General features: G+C 41.0%; 2 protein-coding genes across 2 annotated transcripts in view; one reads left to right on the top strand and one right to left on the bottom strand.

Moving 5' to 3' along the window:
• Positions 1 to 6668, bottom strand: part of LOC136843421 (peroxidase mlt-7-like) — a 203554-nt gene that overhangs the window by 22691 nt on the left and 174195 nt on the right. The window lies entirely within an intron of this gene.
• The window catches only part of fid (fire dancer), a 116629-nt gene continuing 111303 nt past the window's right edge, over positions 1343 to 6668 (top strand). The window contains exon 1 of the mRNA XM_067111863.1: positions 1343 to 1552. The gene's annotated coding sequence lies outside the window, so the exon portion shown is untranslated. The remainder of the gene's footprint in view (positions 1553 to 6668) is intronic.

Below are 6668 nucleotides of genomic sequence, written 5' to 3'. Positions count from 1 at the left end.
ATTTCAAATTTTTACCCTTTTTCGGTTTTCCAGATTCGAGGATTACCTACGACATTTTTATGGATTGCTGAGCCTCGGGAGAATCCAGAATGGATGGAGATCCTCAATGGGTGGAAAGGAGTGAGGAAAGGGACGCTGGGAGGGACACAGGTCTAGGGGAAAGAGGGAGAGATTTGGGGGAAGGGGGAGGGGGGGCAGAGGGTTGGAAGGGGAGGGAGAGATGGAGGGGTTCCTTCACGTGTCTATGAATGACTGACATTTTATGATGTGTCCAGGACTCTCTCTCTCTCTCTCTCTCTCTCTCTCTCTCTCTCTCTCTCTAATAATTGCCACTGGGGTGTTTACAGCCATAATGATTCGGAAGCCAAATGCAAGACGAGACCGTCAACTCTCCGTTCCGCCCAGCGACGTTATTTTAAGAAGTCGTAATTAATCGGTTCAAGTAGTGGCTTTTGGGTTTTGCGTCCTTGATTACGCCAAGTTCCGTCATTACGTTTAGACGTGACTGGCACGCCCCGAAACCCCTTCGAATGCGTTTGGATTCAAAGATTCTTTTCTGTTCGGGAGCAAGGGCAGCGAAAATGCGATGGATTTACATGTCATCATTGTGTTAGGTCCTTCAATGTTTGTAGTAAGCAACTGAAATTAAGAGAGAGAGAGAGAGAGAGAGAGAGTTGAACTGTACTACAACAATCACCTTCATTGAATTCATTGACACTGCAACCGTAGCTGGAAGAGCGACATGGAAAATAAACGACATTGAGTTTCACTTAGCAGCGACGATATTTTCCAGCACGGAGTTTTTTTTTTCTTCTATACCTTTTCCAAAATAGAAGTCCCAACACCCTCCCCCCTCTTTTTTTTAATTGAAGCGTCGTTTTCGATCGTTGGAAACGATCTGTGCCGTCGAACGATCTCCTGGCAGTCCCGAGAAGATCGGCGAGTTAATGAGGAGAGTGAGAGAGAGACAATCTGGCAGGCAAGGTCGTTTTCCGTTTTCTTTGTGGTGTTGGAGAGGAGCTCTTCTGACGGTAGGCGGAGAAGCATGAGTGAGGAGGAGGAGGAGGAGGAGGAGGAGGAGGAGGAGGGGAAGGAGGATTGGGAAGAGGAGAGGAGGAGGAAGAAGAGAGGAGGAGGAAGATGAGGAAGAGGGTTGTGAGGAGGAGGAGGAGGAGGAGGAGGAGGAAGAGAGAGAGAGAGAGAGAGAGAGAGAGAGAGAGAGAGAGAGAGAGAGAGAGAGAGGAGGGTCGGGCGAGGAAGGGGAGGGGAAGGGGGACTTCTATAGCGGAGGCTCTGACGTCATATCCACGAAAATCAATACAGCAGCAGTTTAGATTCAGGTGCAGTCTGGGTCCGGGAGTCAAGTGAGTCGCGTATAAGCTCTCAGGCCCCAAACTGAAATGGGCTATTTACACGGCTAGTAACGTTTATTAGTTAAGTATCAGGCAGTGTTTCACGTCGGTCAGTGTAGTGAGTGATCAGTGGGGAGGCCCTTGCTTGAGAGTGGCGCTAGGATTCTCCTTTTACAGCATGGCACAGCCATGGGGACAAGGTGAGTGCACACATATACACACACGCACACATCCAAACACACACACGCACACTTCATCAGCTGAGCACAAGTGCGATCATGAATGAAAATACTCAACTTCTCACTCACTCAGACTCATTCTTCATGTTTTCCTCACGCCCACGGGACCAAGGCACGCCTCGGCCGCCCATGCCCTGGACCCAAAAATGCGACAAGCTCGTGTGTGCTTCAGGGGAATGGGCGAGGTTTGGAAGATGTTGGAAGCCGTGGCGCGGGTGTGGGCGGTGGTGGCTGCCACGGATGGCGCCTGACGTCACTAAACACGGCGGGATGCTGTGTGTGTATGTGCGTGATGTTCACACCCACACGCCCACCTAAGTTGACTGCTAACACCGCGAGACAGGCACGAGGAACACGCCCACGCCCACAGAATGACACACAAACACACCACACGTCTCGTCCGAATCCGAACACCCGTCACCTCTGAGCTCTGGAAGAGGCGTCCAACTTCCAGAAGACTTGATTCACAACACATACACAAGTTCCGCTCCGATGTTCCTGGCGGCGGTGGCAGGGAATGCTGCGGGCATTTCCTCTACGGAGGAGGACACCCAGATTTTTCGCACAATGGGTTTTTCTAATCACTTCAGTGTCTAAAGGCCATCTTTCAGTTACTATCCATCCTCAAGGAATGAAACCAACGCGAGAGTTGAATGTCCCTTAGAGAACTGAATGTTGAGCCCATTTCTTCCACATTCTCTCAAATGATTTCCATACACAATCACTGTAGCATCTAATAATATTATTAATTTAATACAGTTGAAATTTTCAACAGCATTCATCCTGAAGAAATAGGAGTGAAAGCACTGACGTTTCTGTTAGGTTCTCAGATAATTCGGATAAACAGTACTTGATTTATTCAAAGATACTTTGCTTGAAATATTTTTATCACTGACATTACCCTCTGCCATGCTTTTCACTTTGATTGATCTGTAGGCCCGTATCAGGATTAATTCATAAATACTTTGGGAATTACATTTGTTACCATCACTGGAATTACCTATTGCATCGTTATTTCATTCATGTTAGTTTTTTCTAAATCAATATCCGTCAATAGGACAATTCAACGTATATTCGCAAAAGAAAACAAAACAAAAACGACACTGCAAATGATTTGTCTCCTAATCACGTAATTGTATCCGGGATGTTTTCTTTTTTCCTCAAAATACCTATGGAGTAAATTCTTTTGATTTGACCACAGATGCAATTTTTCCGGCATTACCATGAAAGCACCGAATTGTTATAATTGCCTTTGAAGTCACTGAAATACAATGGGAAACTTTTTCTTCTTCTTCTTCTTCTTCCCTCTTTTTTTTATGTTTTGCTTTGTGGCGTCCTTTTTTTTATGGGTATTCGTAACTGGCGTTCAAAAATGAGGATGAAAGGAGGGCTCTTTTGATTCCGTGTGAAGGTCGTAATCACAAGTTTCCGAACTTTAATGCAAATAGGTTACGTCATTCTTTTGGGTGTGAGACTCTCAGTTTTTTATGTATTTATTCTGGAATTATTTCTCTTGTCTTTTTACCTGAGATTTTTATTTATGGAGATATCAACAATGCAATTTTATCGAGCGTAAGCGTTATTGTAAAAATGAAGTCGGTTGATATAACTGTCGAAAAACGGAAATTTTAGAATTGGCATAAAAAAAAAGATTTGTCCCTACCTTAAAGTTTTTGTTAATGATAACATTCGTTTTTAATGAACGGTCCAATTATTATTATTATTATTATTATTATTATTATTATTATTATTATATTATTATTATTATTATTATTATTATTGAGGAAAGTATTCCGAAATAAACACGGTGATTTTAAACAGCGCGTTCCCGTGTAGAAGATAATAAAAAAAAAACTTCAATTACGTAAATGACAATGACCTAGTCTGTGACAGTAAACATGTTTATCCCCTAAACATGCGTAAACGCCAATGTTTACAGTGGAAGCAATAGTTAGGTGGAAAATTATCTATTACTTTACACTGCGAAGGAGAAAATTTGCTTAGGTTTAAAAGTATCGTCCAAAAGCTGCAAACTAATGAACAAACACTACTACTACTACTGCTACTATTAGCATAAATGACACAACAGCAACAGTGTTAGTTCTTGAGCGTAAAAAACCATGAGTCACGTTGTAGACCGTCATATCGCCCATTCTTCTCGTTTTGTCTGAGCCCTATAAACTTCCTATTTTAAAATCTGTTGTCACTTCCAGACTAAATTCCTCCTTTTTTTTATTCTGTAAATATAAGCCTAACTTAACTAGCGTCATTATATTGCCGTCGGTGTCCTAGTGACACTAAATCTAAGAGGCGTTATTTAGGAAAGTCAATATCGACCTACAGTGGATGCAATAAAAACTCGAGTCACTTTAAGTCACGAACCTGTTTGTTAAGCTATGCTCTTCTTCTATAGTCTTACTGTTCAATGGTGAAACTCTTTTGGAATCAGAAGTCTTGGAATAATCTATGTATTGATTCCAGGATCCCAGTTCCACGTCCAAGTTATATGCATTTGTAATTTAATGCTGGAATCAGCGTTATGAATGTCAAGGTGAACGAGAGGAGGTATTGCTTACATTAAGCGAAAGGAGTCTCGCTGAAACATTCTGCTCTAATGGCGTGTCTCAGAGGAGATATTTTACAATAGTTTAACTATAGCTGGACTACAGGAAAGATTTTTCACTTATGTTTGGATTTAGCACCTCGTATTACAGTACAAATTCTTCTCCTTACGTTTAAGTCTAATAGTATAAACAAGAGGAAACATTCTTCTCCAACGAGTTCACCCTTTAAATCGAGTATCAGCTATGCTTTAAGGCAAAGACTCTCGTTCTCAAGTTCAGCACTAAACGTTTCTGTAAGGTGAAGACGTCTACTACTAGATTTAAATCATAACAATAATCAGTGACCTTAACTGTTTGCACTGAACAAAAATGTTTTATTTCTGCAAACTTAACCTTTGATAACTCGCGATAGAAGAAAATTCTTCCATCGTTATAGGCTCTTTTAGTTTACAATTGACTCATGATTCTTTGATAAAACTGACCTTAAATAGCCAGCATTAGAGGAAAGGCTCTACACTGGAGGTTAAGCTCTAATAGCTTGCAACAGAGGAGAGATTTTTCCCGCATGAAAAGTTCTAATCAGAAGGTGGTAAGGAAAGTCTCTTTCATCATGTTTACCTCTATTGTTTTACTTTGCGTTAACAATTCACTGCAGAAAACTATTTCCTTTGTCATATTCAATCCTAATATCTGTGAATATTCGTAAATGTCGAACCCTAGTTATATTTGGACATCATTATCTTAGACTTTTCTGGAAGTAAGTCCTAATTCACTATCCACTATCTAAGTTAACCTAATCTTTTTAATTATTCTGTGGTGATTAAATCATATTATTTAAGCGTTATTTAGTCGTTAAACATCATTACCATAACCTTTCATAAAGGTTGGGACACTTCCTCATCCTTTTGTCATGGTCAGAAGCTCTCTCTGGGTTAGATCTCATTTTTGTAAGGGGTTAGATCTTCCTCTTTCATCCTTTTTGCAATGTTTGATCCCATCTCATTCCCTCCCATAAAGGACAGACTCCCACAGACCCAGTTTCCCTATGTCTTCTTGGGGGTTTGGTCCCCTTTCCATTTTCCATAGTATGTTTTTTTTTTTTCTTTCGTGAAAAAACTACCTAAATCTAAATCTAACTCTTATGAGTTGCCTACACAGATTCTTGCTCTTAGAACTGATGTCAGGCGTGAATATGTTTGTAACTGTGGAAATATATACAAGTATATATTCATTAAATCCCGAAGAACAGCAATAGAACACTGGCATGTTGTAGCAAAACTGTTATCACTATTACTATATACTGCTATGAAGTTATTGATTTCATATGCTGTGTGCTATCAGTTGAAAAGTGAGACTAAATGTCAGGAGAGAGAGAGAGAGAGAGAGAGAGAGAGAGAGAGAGAGAGAGAGAGAGAGAGAGAGAGAGAGAGAGAGAGAGTAACTCTCTTTTCTTCGTCTACTCCACTTCCTTTACTTTCTCGAACTTTGGTTTGGCAACTGTTTCCGTCCTATCCTATCCTTCGAAAGCTCACTCAAAAATAATATCAAATAGAAAAACAACAATAAAATACGAATAACGAGAGGAATAAAGAGCATAAAAAGAAAGCAAAACTAAGACACCATCCAGAGAGAGAGAGAGAGAGAGAGAGAGAGAGAGAGAGAGAGAGAGAGAGAGAGGCGACGATGCCCGTGAAGAGCACGTGAATGGATGAATAATTGAATGCAAAATGTTCATCTTGAAAGGTTATAGGGCAGGGAGACAAATGCGCTGCTATTTGCGTCCCGTCCTTTTGGGAGAAGAACTAAAGTTTCTCTTGTCTCCGGGACCTCTCATTCATTGCTTTCCTGTTTACATTTAACTGGCAGTAATCCCATCCTCCCCCTCTCCCCCCAAAACTCCCTCTCGTAATGACGTTGACGTTATCCTACCGTCATGAGAATTAAAAGATTTTACTCAAATGTGAAGGCCTACGGTAAGGGCGATAGAACGGTCTGAAAGGAAATGGGAAAAGAACGATCAATCTTTTCAAATGTGAACCGGAGGTGGATACGGGCACAGCATTCCCATACAGTTAACGTAAGAGAGTTTAGAAGGCCTTCGGGAGATTGCACTGAATAACTGCAGGATGATGATTCTTTGCAAAGGTTCAACATACATTTTGTGGAGTATTTCCAGAAAGCAGTAGAATTTGTGAAAATAGAGAGAATGAGAAAAGCTTTGATCCAGATGCCAGGTCCAGCTAATCTACTCATTTAGAGGCTGGAACTTTGAGAAACCCTCAGGGGCAGTAGTAACTTTTAAAGTGCAATTCGCCTCTTATATAAGGACCTTGAGTATTCTAGTCATTCAAAATAAGTGCAATTTCAGTATTCCAGTTTTTAACTTTCCCCAAGGAAACCGACGTCTTCGTTCAAGACAAAATATGACGTGTTTTCAATTTTCGAAGATGATCGCCCCCTCGTTACTCAGTGGCATCCGATGGGGAACTAAATTAATTACATAACAGAATAAA

This window comes from Macrobrachium rosenbergii, chromosome 11 (assembly GCF_040412425.1).
Source record: "Macrobrachium rosenbergii isolate ZJJX-2024 chromosome 11, ASM4041242v1, whole genome shotgun sequence".
In the NCBI taxonomy this organism is placed as follows: domain Eukaryota; kingdom Metazoa; phylum Arthropoda; class Malacostraca; order Decapoda; family Palaemonidae; genus Macrobrachium; species Macrobrachium rosenbergii.
Note: the sequence above shows the minus strand (reverse complement) of the source record. Positions and strands in the feature narration are given on the sequence as shown.